Genomic DNA, 17,176 nt, shown 5'->3' with positions numbered 1-17,176 from the left:
CTGAACTGGGGGAAGTGCTGGACCCAGACTAAAGAAATTTTTAGTCTGTGAATGAAATACCTGGGGATTCCAAGTTGTAAAGCAAGTGCAGCTTGCCCCTTAAGAATCTGCAGCCTGCTTGTATCTCTTAGAGTGAGAATCTGCTATTCATATCCAATCTATTTAGGATATTAAGCTTAGTTTGCATTTTTTTGTTTATTTGCTAGGTAATCTGCTTTGATCTGTTTGCTGTCACTTATAATCACTTAAAATCTATCTTTTGTAGATAATAAACTTGTTTTTGCTTTATCTTAACCAGTGAGTTGGAGTGAAGTTTGTGGGAATCATAACTCAGGAGCAAAGGCCGTTGCATATGCCTCTCCACATGGAGGGAGGGGCGAATTTTATGAGCTTACGCTGTACACTTCCCTGTGCACCGCAAGATGGTATAATTTTGGGTTTAAACTCCAGAGGGGTGCATGCCTGAGGAGCTGGGAGTTGCCTTAGCTGTAGCCTTCCTATGCAGGGGCTGGTCAGAGAGCCTGCATGTAACTGCAGCTGGCTGTGTCCCTATCTGTATGTATGCTGGTGAAAGTACAGGCTGGAGGGCTTTGCAGCTTGTCACAACAGTAGAGTGTGAGAGGGAGCCCAGGCTGGTGGGTCAGGGGGCTCAGTGGTACCCCAGTTCCAGGTGACACCCTGGGGGGAACCTGTCACACCCACCACCTAGATACTTGTGCGATACACAGGGGAAACTGAGGCACACACAATATTCATGCAAAGCATTAAGAAAATTCCCACTTTGTCACAGTCTACAAATGTGTTACATCAATGATATGGTTCAGCTACAAATGTGTTACATCAATGATATCTTTTCAAAACTAAATGTCTGTTACAAATACTGTGAAGGGGATGCTCACCTGCTGAGTGCCTCCTTGCAGCTGGGTGTGCTGCTGCAGTCCTTTCCTGCTCTTGGAACTTCTGTAAGTTGTTGGTCTTACTTCATTCATCTTCAGTGGCTCAGCTATCACATGGTCACAATCAACCCCTTCTGGAGTAGCAAAGAGTCTAACAAATGAATAGTCTACCTGCCCTCACTAAGATCTTCATCCCTGGCTCTGTGTTCTTTAAATTCAGTCCTTCACTTGGACTTCCAGACAAGCCCTGTGTCCTTCTTTGGGTTTACATCACTTTACCTGTGGCCTGAGAAGAGCCCGAGCCCGCCTCTTACTCCGGGGTCCAGCCCAGGGGCCCTTTAAAGAGCAGCCATGTACTGCTCAATTCAGTTTCTTGCTGCTACTTTCCTGGGCTCCTTTATCTTCATCCTTATTCCCAGGCCAACAGTCTCAGGTACCTCTCTTCCTGCTAATTTAGCTATGCAAGTGTGGTTAGAGATAAACCTGACATCCCAAGATGGAGTCTAGAGACATGCGGTCTCATCACATTAGCAGCCATTACTTGGATTCTCAGGAAGGCTCACCAGGTGGGAGATAAGCTCCTCCTAAGGCCTATTGTTTTTTCCTAATGGCCCATTGCCCTGCATAGGCACTTCCCCATCCACTATCTAGAATGAAAGCATCTTGTCTAGTGGGCGTTACCCAGGTGTAACTACATTTGAAATAGTTACATAGTCAACATTCATAACTTCAGACACAAAAATGATACATGCATACAAATAGGATAATCATATTCAGCAAATCATAACTTTTTCAATGACACTTCACATGACTCATCTTGCATAAAATGCATCATAATTGTGCCATACTCATATCATATCATAATATCACTGTGAAGAATATGGGGTACAGTGGGACAAGAGTGTGTGATCATTGCAGAGACCCTAGAGGGCAGATCTGACTGCCTCTAGCTGCCTGCGCACAGACAATAACTGGACACTCTGTATCCTGGCAACTGATGTCCAGGACTCCTCTGCAAAAGCCAGCCAGCTGAGAGTTGGAGAAAAGAAAAAGGTGGAGACCAGGTGACCTGTTGGTCTGGGAAAGAGACAACGGATGGAGGAAGGGCAACAGGGCATGACTGAGGGTGGGCTGCTGAAGGCTAGTCAGTCTTTTGGTTTGGGACTCAAGGGAGAGAGCCTAGGGCTCTGGGCTCTGGATCCCCCTTCAGGATGGACTTTGCTACTTTCCTACTTTCTGTGCTAACAAGAACTGGTCTAGCTATGTTCCAGATAACTAATATATCCTTCTGTTTTACAACGCTGGCTCACCGCTGACTGTGAAATTGGGGGTTTATGGTCCCTATTGGGGGCATGTAAGTCTTCTCCAGGTGTCCTATTCAGATAGACTCACTGTGAGGAGCTCATGACGTGAAAAAAGGGTGCTGACTGCTCTGAGGTCAGACCCTCGAGGTACTGAAGCCAAGGAGGCTTGCTGTAATGAGAGTGTGCCCTGACGGGAGACACACTACAAGAGGATCCTGTCTAAACTTCATTCAGACTAGTTCCAGAGTACCGAGCCTGTGTACCTGTGACATAGACACACACTGGTAACTGAGCACCCAGCTATAACAAGGACAGCAGTCTAAATGCCAGGAAGTTTCTGTTATTATATTTCAAATCAGTTCTTGGCTACATAATACAATTAGATCATAATTACCATTTCCTATATGGAAGAGTGAAACTGGTGTTTTTCCTCTTGCTACATTAAAATGTCATTATATTCTGTGAAAGTGCTCTGTCAAAACACCAGGAGAATCGGTTTGAAAACCTGTTATTTCTGCAAAACTGATTAAGATACAATGGTTTTTGTTCATGCTGCTGATATCCTGCCCCTCCCCTGATGTTATGACTTTCCTACAAACAGGAAAACAGATTAAAATGATAAAGCATATGTCTTATATGCTTTATTTATATATATTTAAAAGGAAGCTTAACCTTACCATTGATCATGCACAGCTTCTGTAGCATTAAAGATTTTAAGGTTTAGCCATTGTTAGCATTTTTTAAATGTTTATTAAGAAAACATGGGAAGCAGCCAATGCCCCTTTCCAAGATTCCTGAAAATAAAAAGTTATCTAACATTTAAATTAGGTCTTTAGTTACAAGCAGAATAGAATCTATTGGCAGAAAAAATATCTTGATGGTAAGAAGGAACTTTCCAAAGACTTGATATAATTATTAATATACACAAAACACTGACTTGCAGTTTATCATTGATATCACTGTGTCGGTAAGCAACTGGTACTGACTGAAGAATTACTTTATGAAGGTGCCTAGACAAAGTGGGAAACTGGAGAGAATGTAGAGGAGAACTGAGACACACACAGAATAACCAAAGAGGAGACTGGAGACTCAAATAAAAGTCAATGAAGAGAGGCCCAGATTAGCTGATGAGAAAAGTGAACGAGAAGAGTGGAGGTGGGCAGCTAGATAACTCCCACAATATCATTGCAGAAAAAAACAGGAGATGACCACAGCATCTAAGGACTTATCTGTACTGGAATGTTACATTGAATTAACTTTAGTTTCTTCACATTAAAGTTCCTTGCGTGCACACACAATTTTTAAAAAATAGAATTATTTGGCATTGCGTCACGGTAATTAATCTTCTTTGGAAGAGAAGTAATTCTACTTTGGAGTGAGTTTGTATGGATGCATTCCTAACTATTCTGATTCTAGTAGTCCTCCCACTGCTATTCCATACTGCATTGCTTCACACCTGAATTGTCTCCAGCTGAAGTACCTGAAGGCAAGGAACAAGAACTGGACATCCAGTAATGCTCTCACTACCTGTCCATACTATGAGCATCTGGAGAGCATTTTTGCATCTGATGAAGTGGGTTTTAGCCCACGAAAACTTAGTCTCTAAGGTGCCACAAGGACTCCTCGTAGTTTTCTACAAAGCATCCCAGACACCATGACAAGTACATTAGAATCCATGTATTGGATCTGACCAGGAGGAGATTTTTCTGGGCAGCCATGAACTGTAGATTTGAGATTACCCGAAAGCCCCCTACATACAGCCATATTGAAAATGATGTGAAGGATAGGTCTACCAACAGCCAGCCTGAAAATGCCACAGAAGGGAACTCTACCATTAAGTCTTATGCACTGTGTTATAATACAGCTGTAAATCTCCCTATTTAAACAACTTTTTTCTGGGTGCCAGCTCTCTTCTGACACCTGCTCAGTTTTTAACACTCCCCATCCAGTGTACTAAAAATGGTGTCTATGCTGGAGCCTTAGCATGGTTTTATTTTTCTAAAGTATCAAATCCCACAACCATCAGCCAGCCACATGTGCAGCCCCAGTCCACTGTGGCTCCCCCTCACTCACTTCCCACTCAACATGTTGGCACCATGTGGGTTAAAAATCAGTCACATTCTATAGCAGGCATGTTTATTGTAGCAGCAGTGACAGAAACAGAAAAAGCAGTAGAAAAATGTACTTTAGGTTATAGCTGTAGCAATGCATTAAGATTTTAGGTACAATTAAATTTTGTGGTAAATTGCCAAAATCAGGAGACAGAGGCATTCCAAAATTCATAGAGATTGCAAATCATTTTTAGTTATCTCCTCAGCATTGTTAATTCTTTTTCTTCAAACCAATTACTGCAAACATTTGTTTATTTTTAGTGCACTTTGTGCTAATCTAGAGGTGTTATAAAAGAGAATTGAAGGCAAAGACAGTGCTCTATTTTGGCAGACACATTGCCTGGCAATGCAGCTTTCTTGGGGCCACTCATATAACTAGTGATTCCTTTCCACTCCTGCAAAAGCTGCAAGGGGATACCATCCTGGTAAATAGCAATATTGTATATCTTCAGGGTTTGCTCATTAACTTTGGTCTCCCTGGAGATGGAGGAGAACAGACTAGAAAGACTTCCAGTGCACTATGTACTGAAAAGTCTTTGCAAGCAGTCCTGTGTGGCACTGTCATCACTATTGGAATTGGAGCCTCCTAAATGCAAGGACTCCCCAAAGAGCAAGGACTCCTCAAAGAAGTCATCTTTGGTACCATTTTATTTAGGGTCCCAGAAAAGAACGTACCGCTCGCTCATCAGTACCATCCCTAGTACCACTAGACATACTTACCCCTAAGGAACAGTACCCACATTCATCAATTCTGACCAGGTTCTTCTCCTATTAGAATCTTCATATCATGGAAGAGCCCAAATTCCCTCTGCTAAGGGGTACCAAGAGGGATTTTTTGCTGGTACCAATATACCCTCCAGAACCAGCTTACCCTCAAATCAAGACTCAGATGCTGGTCCTGACATGGTTGCCAGCCCCTCCTTGGTCTCTGGTACTGATGATCCCTGGTACCGACACCTGTAGCTCCATTGCTAGACACAAGAAGGGCACTTTCTCAGAGTCCAAAGCTGCTGTCCAGGATGCCACCAGCTTTCTGACTTCCTCCCTCAACATATTTCCAGGGGACAAGTAGACAACGTATTTCCCCCCAGTAGACAACTGACCATCAGTCTTGGAAGGAGCACTCCTGGATTCTTGCCCCTTTCCCTTATGTACCACCACAATGGGCTTTTGGGAAACATTGGGCCCCTTATGGTGACTCATTCTATAGGTTGCCCTCGCATAAGACGACCCATCAAGACCAGCAGCCACTGACACCTAGAGACCCTCTTCCTCAAGAACAGCTTCCAGAAGAACAGGAGCTTGGAATAAAGGAGATGCCACCATCTAACAGAATCTTCTTTTTACCAGACGAGTGTGATGTAGCAGTTAGATGGCTGAACAATCTAGGTATTGATATGTGACGCATACGAAAGCTGAAGACCAGATGAGGCAGTTATGTCCTATAGTGAGGAAGTGTGGCCTCCCTCCGAGCCAGAGTGGGAGGAACCACACTCTATGCCCGGATGGGCAGAGTCAGGCCCTGACCCAGAGTCAGAGTTACCCCTCCCACTGGAAGTTGAGAGGCGGGACAGGAAGTATAAAAGGTGGAGCCTTCAGCTCAGTTGGAGCCCAGCCAGGGAAGGAGGCAGACGTACCTTGCTTGCTGCAGGCCTCTGACTCTGCTGCCAAGTCAAGACCGCAGAAGAGCTGTTCGGACTGCTGCTGGCAATCTACTTCAGTGAGCCAGCGGACACCCATGGAGCCGAGGTACCAAACAGTGGGTGGTTGCATTGTTGCCTGAAGTTGGGTCAGCGTGTTTCGGGCGAATCCCTGCTGACCCAGTGGTGGAACACTCCACCACTGTTAGAGCCCTGGGCTGGGACCTGGTGGAGTAGGGTGGGCCCAGGTCTCCCTACCCCATGCTGTCAACCCCACCCCTAGGGTGGCAGTCTCCCCACCATGGGCCCAAAGGCCTGCATTGTCTGCCATCTGCCAACACTAAGACGACAGTCTACTTGCTTGTTTTCCCCCTGCCTGAGGGCCAGAGCCCATAGACTGTTTGGTGCTCCACCCCATAGAGAGGACAGGCCACGAGCATCTGACTTGCTAATTGCCCCTGATATTAGGCAGTGACCCCGGTGACATAGTGAGGTGGTATGGCCTCCCTCTGACCCAGAGGGAAAGGAGGACTGCCACCGTACTACATGTCCCCTCTGCCATCCTTCAGCTCAAGGACTTTCAAGACCTCATGAAAAGGATAGCAGAGGCCTTACAGATTCCATCAGAGGAAATACAAGATCCTCAGCACTCCCTGCTGGATATCTTACATATCTCCCCTCGGGACAAGACTGTCTTGCACATTAATGCTGTTTTATTCTCACCAGCCTGTATTGTATGGCAAGCGCTAGTAACCATACCACCCACATGTAAATGGGCTGATAAGAAGTACTGTGTACTGGCCAAGGGTTCAGGGTAACTTTTCTCCTATTCTATCCCTAACTCCTTGGTTGCTGATGCTGTCAACAAGAGAAATAGACAATATCATTCTAGATCAACCCTCTCCAACAAAGACCTTAAGTTTCTGGACTTGTTGGCCACAAAAGCTATTCTTCAGCTGTTCTACCATTCAGAGTAGCCAACTGTCAGCCTTTATGGCAAAATATGCCTTTACAAATTACACAAAATTTTCTCATTTTATTGAACATTTGCTTCAGGTCCAGAGGAAGCAGATTCAAGCTCTCATTGCAGAAGGCCAGATGATTGCAAAGGATTCTCTTCAGGCTTCTCCGGATGAGGTGAACACAGCTTTGCACTCTCTACTAACTGCTAGAGTCATGCATCGAGCATCATGTCTGCAATCCTCTGGCCTTTCCAGTGAAGTACAAAACTCCATGGAGGACCGGGGTGGGGACATGGGCTGGGGGCTGCTCTCAGGCACCCCAGTCAGGACAAGTGGAGGGTCTGAGGCTCCCCACAGTGGCCTGGGCTCCCTGGGCGGCTCTTACCACGTCCCAGCTCCGGCTTCCAACCTGACCAGGGGGCAGAGCCTCGGGCAGAAGAGGAGAAGCGGGGGGCAGGGCCACAATTCTGGCACAAGTGGGCCCCACACTTCTACACAGGTTCTGGCGCTTCTGTGGGGGCCCCCCATGGGCCCAGGCATTAATCCATGACTGGATCTTGCCCTTTTCACTGCCAAATCTCCCAGAAATTGACTGAAACACCGAGCAAGAGATCCACATTTCCTAAGAAGGGGTCGTAATCTACAGTGATCTCTCAGTTGTCCACTTCTTTTAAGCAACCATTTTGACCCTTTGGTTGACGGTCACAAATCGCTCCCTGGTCTGGATCATTTGCTGCATCTTTCATCCACCATAGGGAGACTATCTCTCCAATTTCCTGCGTTCCTGGGAGCTCATCATCTTGGACAGATGAATCCTAGAGGTGGTTTCGACAGGCTATTCAATCCAGTTCACCTCCATCCTTCCCTCCCACCGCACCACACCATTCTTTTTCAGGGACCCTTCTCACAGGGGTCTCTTAAATCAGCAGATACAATCTCTCCTGCTTTTGGGGGCCATCAAACTTGTTCCATTTGACTTCATTGGGAAAGCGTTCTATTCCAAATACTTCCTGGTTCCCAAGAAAAGAAGAGGGTGGAGACCAATTCTGGATCTCAGGACTTGGAACACCTTTGTCCTCTCACAGTGATTCAGGATGGTAACTCTGGCAACAATAATTCCATTAATAGATTCTGGGAACTGGTTCATCTCCCTCAACCTCCAGGATGCATACTTTCATGTAACTATGCACCCTTCCCACAGTCGTTTCCTGTGATTCTTCATTGGCAAGAACCACTATCAGTACCATGGAAATTAACAGGAAGAGGTAAACAGCGGTGGGAGGGACCCCTATTTTGAGGTGAATGTCAAAGTTCTGTACTGGTGTACTTGGGAGTGCAGAGACACCCTGGCATCCTTCAGCCTTTCAGCCATCCTGAGCATCTTTACAAAGGTCCTCTCAGCCATCACAGCCCATCTTCATCAGATGGGAATAATTGTCTCCCTCTGGCTCCTCGAGGGTTGCTCATTTGTTGAGATTCAATGTGACCCAAGCATGTCTTGATGACATCTAGCAGAAGGCACAGAGGTATATAGAAGTACAGGGATCCCATAGGTTCACCAAAAGAGGTCATATAAGATTCCTACTGAAAGCCTATGTTACATTGGTCATCATAATTGTTGCTATAGATTAGATTAGACAGCTATCTGTCTTGATGACCAATGTAAAATATATATAAACGCCTCACATATTTTCCATGTATTAGATATGTAAAATATTAACTGGTTAACCAATAAGCTTTAGTCTTACCGGTAATGCATTCAGTTACCATTTAAATGCCTAATGTGCACATTAAAAACACCGCAGCAATACCATTTCATAGTGTATGTGGAACTAAGTTCCGCATTGTTAGGAGTCGGCAACTGACATCACACTTTGATAGCAATAAACCTTCAAACAACATCATGTAGGTTATCGTGATTTTTGGTAACTACTGTTCCATAGTGAAGATGGAGCGATCGAAAAAGAGTAATGCCTGGAATCATTTGACAAAAATAACAGAAGACACCATTAAACGTAAACTGTGTAATACAGAGCTGAGGTATACAAACAGCACCGGAGCAATGCCGAACCATTTGAAGCTGAAACATCACTCTGTTTCATGTGAAAAAGAAGGCAAAAATCAAACAACGCTGACAGCATTTGTTTCTGGCAATGCAAGAAAATTCAACACACAACGTGATGAAAAACTAACGGAGTTGTTGTGCACCTTAATCATTACAGATATGCTGCCTGTAAGTATCGTTGAGGGTACAGGTTTTTGTGCATTGATGAGTTTTATAGAACCTGAATACCACGTGCCTGTGAGACCGACTATAACCTCGTGACTAGAGAAGTGCTATAAAGACTGTGTGAAGTCTGTCTGGGAAAAATTGGAAAATGCATTAAAGTAGCTTTCACCACTGACTGCTGGACAGCATTAACTACAGAATGCTACATGACTGTCACTTGCCATTATATTGAAAATTGGGAGCTTCGATCTGCAGTTCTACAAACCGAGAGTATGGTAGAATGACATACAGTGGAAAACCTTACTGAAAAATTAAACGCTACAGTGGAAAGATGGGGTCTGGGAGGCCATGTCTTGGTGTGTGTACACAATAATGCAAACAATATTGTGCTCACCAACACATCAAGGTACGTTACATGGGAATCTGTCAATTGTTTTGCCCATACTTTTCAGCTCGCCATAAATGATGGGTTTTCTTCAAGTCGTGTGGATCGTGCTGTTGCAGCTGCAAGTAGACTAGTTGCACACTTTCATCACAGCACCGTGGCTGCAAAAGCACTCGAAAGAAAACAAACACAGCTTCAGGTTAAGCGACACCGTCTGATCCAGTCATGTCTGCTGAACAGTCAGTGTTAATTTCAAATATTTATGCCATTTGCAACAGTCTTCTCCAAACTCACCTTAGAAGCGAAGCTCCTGTCGAAAATGGAAAAGTTACTGATTTCAAGGCTGCTGTTCATCGCTCTCTGGAGTATCGCATGAAACCCAACGATCCTGCAATAACTGCCAAACCTGCACTTGTTGCCTCCTTGTTAGATCCACGCCATAAACACATGCGGTTTCTTTCACTTGTTGTCCAGATTGCTGCTAAATCAAAGCTTCTGCAACTTGCATCGATGTTAGAAATAGAAGAACCTCTGCATGCTAGGGCTAAACTGAGAAGTGCTGAACCAGATGAGCCGATAGAGCCGAAAAAAATGCGTGAAAATGAGACGAGTGCTGTAGTGATGCTTTTAGATGAAGATTATACCAAATAGGAGAATGCAGTAAAAAATGAACTGGAAAATTACTTTATGGAGCCTTGTCATTCATTGGAAAGCAGTCCATTGGAAAGGTGGAAGGCATTTTCCAAGGCTTGGAAAACTGGTAAAGAGTTACCTGTGCATTCAAGGAACGTCTGTGCCTGCTGAATGTGTGTTTTTCAACGCTGGCCTTACTGTTAATCGGCTGCACATAAGACTGACACCAGAGCATGTAAACATGTTAATTTTTCTTAACAAAAATCAGCAGTAGAATTGAAATTCTAATCGGACCTTTTGTGTTTTTGGACGGCTCAGGGATATTATGTAAAAAGTTAAACAAAAAAGTGGGTTTTACACATAAGACTGGCTGTTTTTGTTGTTAATAAGGGTACTTGACAAAGAAAATATATATGTGCGGTAGATTCATTGTGAACTTGTTAACGGTTAAACATTTAACCGATACAATTTTAATAGGGCTGTCAAGCAATTAAAAAATTAATTGCGATTAATCGCGTGATTAAAAAAATTAATTGCGATTAATTGCACTGTTAAATAATAATAGAATACCATTTATTTAAATATTTTGGCTGTTTTTCTACATTTTCAAATATATTGATTTCAATTACAACACAGAATACAAAGTGTACAGTGCTCACTTTATATTTATTTTTTATTACAAATATTTGCACTGTAAAAATGATAAACAAAAGAAAATAGTATTTTTCAATTCACCTCATACAAGTACTGTAGTGCAATCTCTTTATCATGAAAGTTGAACTTACAAATGTTGAATTATGTACAAAAAAAACCTGCATTCAAAAATAAAACAATGTAAAACTTTAGAGCCTACAAGTCCACTCAGTCCTATTTCAGCCAATCGCTCAGACAAACAAGTTTGATTACATTTGCAGGAGATAATGGTGCCCGCTTCTTGTTTACAGTGTCACCTGAAAGTGAGAAAAGCCGTTGGCAAGGGCCCCTCTCTCAGTGTCGCCAACTCTCATGATTTGGTCATGAGTCCCATTGTATTTGATGTTTTTCTTAAAGCCCAGGCTCTTGGGTTCATGTGATTAGGTGAGAATCTCAGCTTTCATTTTCAAAAAAAGGTTCTAACTCTCATGTTGGTAGAATAAAGCATAAAACTGGTACCCAAGTGCACCCTACAGGCTCAGAAACCAGAAGGCAAATAAAGTGAACTCCAAATTTATTATTTTTAAGCCAATCTCATGATTTTTGAACACTTGGAGTTGACAATACTGCAGCATCCTCTGCTCAAGTGGACAGAGGCTGAGTCCTTCCCCTGCCCGGATAGACCTTAGTCCACCTGAAGACAGGAAGTGGAGATCCAAGGAGAACAGGAGTTGTGTATCAAGGAAGAGCAGTGATGGACATTCTGGCACCAGCCCAGCAGCTGGCTGTCGGGTGGGCCCCTTATGACCCTCATGCCAAGACCCACATTCCTGTACCCATCTGGAAGGCAGCTTGTAGCAGACTGTACCATCAGTGACAGCTGCTGTCCATCCTCTGCTTGCCTCTGCCATCAGGATCTGCAAGTATAAAAGGATTTAGAAAACCCATAGTGTTGCCAAGGGTATCTGGGAGCCAGGCTTCATGCCTGCATGGTTGAACCACTGAGGTGTTTGTTATTTGTTTATCTTTTCCCCTGGATTTTCCCCACTTTCTATATACTTCCCTCAATAAATTGTGGTTTGTTTTGCACTTTATCCTGGGTTAAGTTTTTACTTACCTGAGAGAGTGGGGTGAGGGTCTAACTTACCAGGTGATTAGATACTGGAAGCTGGGGCCGAACCAACAGTCTCTTAGGTACCTAATGCCATACCATTCTCAGTGCAACAGCTACCCTGCCCCCCATGAACTGGGTTTGGGGACTCTTTAAGTGGGGAATTCATGATTGTGGGTTTCATTGACCCCAAGAGGCCAGCACTATGGGGCTGGACTAGGAAAGGGAAAGACTGCAGTGTGGCTAATTCTCATAGCTGTTTAGTGAGGCTTGCAGTGGTTGGTGTGTTGGCTCTAGGCCCCAGCTCCTGGAGTCCTGGGATTATGTGAAAATCTCAATTTTTGTTCTTAAAAAAAGAGTCAGTTGCTAGCCTGGGGGAACATGTAGCCCAACAGCCCCAACCTTCCCCGCCAAACTCATGATTTTTACCCAGTCTCATACTATGGGGGGAAGAGGGATGATTTATCGTTTGTGACTATTGGGGACTTGGGCTGCTGCAGCAAGAGGAGATGAGGTGATCAGTAGTGGGTTTATAATGGCGCCAGTGGCTCCATGGCGCCAGGCTCACACTTGGGAAGGGGTCCATAATCTAGGGTTGCCAGGCATCCTGGTGGCTCCAGTCAGCAACCCCCTGCCCTAGCCTGGAACCCTTTCCTGCACTCCAAACCCCTCATCTCGCTCCCCCCCCCCCCGAGCCCTCACCCCCACCCCCTCTCAAACCCCAACCGCCAGTTCCAGCCTAGTGAAAATGAGCAAGTGAGCGAGGGTTGGGGAGAGCGAGCAACGCAGGGAGGGAGGATGGAGTGAGTGGGGGCAGGGCCTCGGAGAAGGGGCAGGGCAGGGGCAGGGCAAGAGTGTTTGGTTTTCTGCAAATAGAAAGTTGGCAACGCTACCATAATCCCAGGTCAGGTGTGTGGGGTGAGGGCAGCAGCTGTCTGCCCTGAGCAGAGCAGGCAGAGGCAGCCAGCAGCAGGCAGCGTGGAGTGTCTGGCCCCAGCACCCCCAGCAGCTCATACCACTTGGGGTAGCTGCGTGTGGAGGGGGAGGCTTGGCTGGCCTAGGTCAGGGGTTTCTGGCTGCCGCGCAGACAGCTGGGCTCCCCTGTGGCACCTGTGCGCAGATCGCGTGGCCCCTACCTTCTCCCTGTGCTCTTGGGCCCCTGCCGGCCCCGGGGCAGCACTGGTGAGAGGGGTCCCCCGCTCCGTGCACCCACCCTGGCCCCACTATTATTTGAAGGCGGAGGCCGGGGAGCGTGGGGGTCCTGGACCAAGCTGGGCAGGAGGCAGGCACCCCAACTAGTGGGTGCTTCTTGCTTCATGTAAGCCTCCTTAGTCCAGCCCCTGTGAAGCAGCTGGAGTCCCATCGCCCCATCCCCCCATCAGCGCCCCTGGGGGAGACTTGAGCCCCCTGCCCCTCAGAGCTCCCTAGCCCACCCTGCGCTCCAGGCCTGGTGGGGAGCTGCACCCAGCCAAGCTGCAGCCAGGTGTGGCCCAGCCTGGTTCAGTTTGGTTTGGAGGAGAACAGGGGCAAATCAGCAGGGGGTGGCTCTGGAGTTGGGGGCCTGATAGTGGTTTGGCTGGGGATTTGGGGGATGGGGGGTCTGGTTCAGGAATAGAGGTTTGGGAGGAGCCCTGTTCTGATAGGCAGGGGGGAGGGTTCAGGTTGAGAGGGGTCAGTTCATAGAGGGGTCTGATCAGGTTCTGGCTGGAAAAGGGTCTGGTCCAGTTTGGTGGGTTCAGTCTGGAGAAGGATGTGGGACTGGTCCAATTCAGTCTGGGGAGGGATATGGGTCTGGTCCAGTTTGCGGGGTTCAGTCTGGGGGACACAGCTGGTCTTGGTCCTAATCTCTGTGCCTCTCTGCCCAGAGCGGGGATTTCCCATGGGGGGTGTACACACACATCCGAATTTTCCCCACATCCCCCCCCCCCCCGCCCCAGTGGACAACTAGTTACATGCAGTGTTGCCAATTTAGTCATTGGTTGGAAATTTGAATTGAAATTGAAACATTAGTACACACTTTAAAAGCATATACAGAGTATGATAAAGTACTTGTATCTGAAAAAGTATAATAGGATAATAAGTTTGAAAAGTATGAACAAAGACTAGCTTCTTCACACAGCTGTTGTTTTTTCTGACAATGTTGGCACATTCGTTTCGGCAATGTTGGCCAACCTTATAATTTCAAATTATGATTTGTAAGAAAGGTCTGAATGAGCTCTGCCCTGACAGCTAGTGAGGAGCCGGGGCCGGGATGGGGGGTGGCAGGTGGGGGAGGCTTCAGGACCAGACTGTATTTACATGAACTCACCTACTCTGCTTAGATATCCAGCAGACAGAGCTGTGCTTCCCAAGTGATCAATTTTGGCTTGTGTTGGCTTACAAATCACTTTAGTATTATTGAATGTGAGGGTCATGAAATCTTGTTATCCTTATTGTATGAGTAAAGGGCAGAAGAACTATACTTAGCCTGTCCTGATTGAAGGGGTCACCCTCGATGCTTAATTTTTGCCAGGGCTGAGCCCCGGCACCCCTAGGCTTGGCAGTTCATAGCCCTGGGACCTCTGGGCTTGCCACATCAGTTATGAAATAAAAAAACTTGCTTGAGCCCCAGCACCTCTTTCATTACAAATTCAGCACTGGTCACGCTCAACTGAACTGCAGTCGCTAAGCAAGGGGTTTGGATGGCAGATCCCAGTGGAACGGGGGGGAGGTGGGGAAACAGGGGTTTTGCTTGGTGGTGTGGGCTATGCCTAAGAGTCACAGGCACTATTTGACTTGCCCCTCTTCTCTATTTAAAGATAGAACTTATTAGGCTCAATAGAGAGTCTTTTGTTTTGTTAAGTGACCACTAGAGCTGAAATCACTAATAATCAGGTCTAAGTGCTTAGAACTGCTGCAGGACAGCATTTCTGTGGAAAAGACAGCTCAGCCTGCACTTGCTGTGAGGTTCCCACACTGAGAGCTGAAATCACTGAGAACTGGGTGGAACCTCAAGAGACCAACTTGCTGAGGTCACAGTGGCAGGTGGCAGCAAAAGGTAACGGCGCAGGGACATCGATGATGGAGTGGTGGAGTGAATGGTGGCACGACAAACAACAGTGGCCAGAGTGAGCGGCTGGAGTGAGTGGCGAGCAGCTGGAGGAACGAGGAAGGTGCCTTCTCCTCCGCACCCCCGCAGGGTGGGAGGTGAACTCATGCAAAAGCACCTCTGAACTCTGGGTCTTCACTGACCAAGGACAACAACTATGAGTGGGGTGCGGTAGAAGAGAGGGGCACGTTAAAGGAACATTTGTTTGTTGGACTATGTTTTAGTGACTTTTCTAGATTTGTGACTGAGAAACTTATATAAATATACATTTCCTAGTAGGCCAAGATTTTAAAAACACATTATATGCCAAGGTCATTATCTCACATTGTTGCTATCTCAAGAGGTTGTTATCATGGGGAGTTTCTGTACTAAACATTTTTATTATATTATAATTAATTTTTACATAAGAGCATAAGAACGGCCATATTGGGTCAGACCAATGGTCCATCTAGCCCAGTACCCTGTCTTCCAACAGTGGCCAATGCCAGGTGGTTCAAAGAGAATTAACAGAAAAGAGCAATTATCAAGTGATCCATCCTCTGTCGTCCACTCCCAGCTTCTGGCAAGCAGAGGCTGTTAAAAATGCTGGAGACATAAGACAGTTTATTCAAACAAACATGGTTGTCACATCATACTTTCTCTTTAAGCAAGAGATACCATACACTACAAACTGGAGGCCAATGTAAAGTGCATTATCATTTGTTAATCCTGAAGTTGGACACTGGTTCAGACCAAGATCAGCAAATGCTCACTATCTTTCTGCAAGACACTCAACTGACTGCTTAGAAGCATGCAATGCAACAGTGAAAGACTCAGCAGTTGAAAAACTGAAGAACTCTCTCACCGCATTCAGAAAATGTGCATATATGGCTGATGAATGAACCAATGTAAATGGGTGTCTAGTATTAAGTCACTGTGTACGTTATCTTGATGTCAGTGGTAGGCTAGTAGATGACTTTCTAGATGTTCAGTTTATAGAAGACACATCAGCTGCATCTCTGACAATCCATGTCTTAGAAAAGTTAAATGTTTGTGAATTGGACCCCAAAGAGATGGTTGCTTGTGCATTTGATGGAGCTGCAAACTTCTCTGGAGGACAAAGTGGAGTACAAGCTTTGCTCAGAGAAAAGTGTAACTCTAAAGTCTTCTATACACACTGCAGAGGCCATCTACTCCAACTAGCACTAGTACGAGCTGCAGAATCTTCAGAAGGGATTTTAAAAGCTATAAATTTAACGTCTTCATTATACTCTTTTTTCAGCAAGAGTCCAAAAGGACTGAACGTCTTGTAAAATATAGAAGGTACACTGTGTCTGAAGTTCAAATTAGTTCAACCTGGGAAAACCCGACGGCTTTCTCATGAGCGATCCTTGGCTGTTGTCTTAAAATTACTGCAACCATTATTATTGGCTTTGGAAAGTATCTACCGAGATGGGAGGGATCTAAGTAGTGAGGATGTTGGACTACTTTTGCTACTAAGTTTACAGAAAACAATCACCATTATCTCTTGTAAGTCTACTGTTGAAACCACTTGGGTCATTAAACAATGCCATCTAGGCATCATTGACTCCTTAAATGAAGAGGACAAGAAGTGTTTAAGCCAGCTGAAAAAGTAAAGTACACAGACTTGATTCTTATATCTCTACAACAGCAACTTCTGAATTCTATCAATCTCTACATAGCTTTTACAGATGGCTGTTTTATAAAACGCCGAGTTGAGTGGAGTGAGGCATTAGGCTGCTGTGTGATCAGGACAAAATAGAGAATTTGAACACAAAAAGGAATACCATACGATGAACAAATTAAGATTTGACTTCGACTTCTTTATCATCACTAGTGGTTCGACCCAATTTTTGTGCTGTTTCCTGGGATGAAAGAAGTAGGAATTCATTTCTTTCTAGTCCCACTCACAACAGCTACAGTTGAGCGTTCTTTTTCCTCATTGAATAGAATTTTGGGTTCTGAAAGGAGTCGCCTTCTGCATGATCATGAGCATATCATGAAGGACTGGAAGTACTGGACACATGAGAAGCCACCAAAAATGAATGCATTGCATTTGAGAAGTTCATTAACAGCGTTGTGCAAAATTACAAGAAACCAAGAAGGATGTACATATAGTGCGTCATAGTAGGCTTGTGTAACCAACTTTAATTTGTGTGATGATTTAAAAACATGAGTTAAAT

Source organism: Emys orbicularis, chromosome 11 (genome assembly GCF_028017835.1).
Source record: "Emys orbicularis isolate rEmyOrb1 chromosome 11, rEmyOrb1.hap1, whole genome shotgun sequence".
Lineage (NCBI taxonomy): Eukaryota > Metazoa > Chordata > Testudines > Emydidae > Emys > Emys orbicularis.
Note: the sequence above shows the minus strand (reverse complement) of the source record.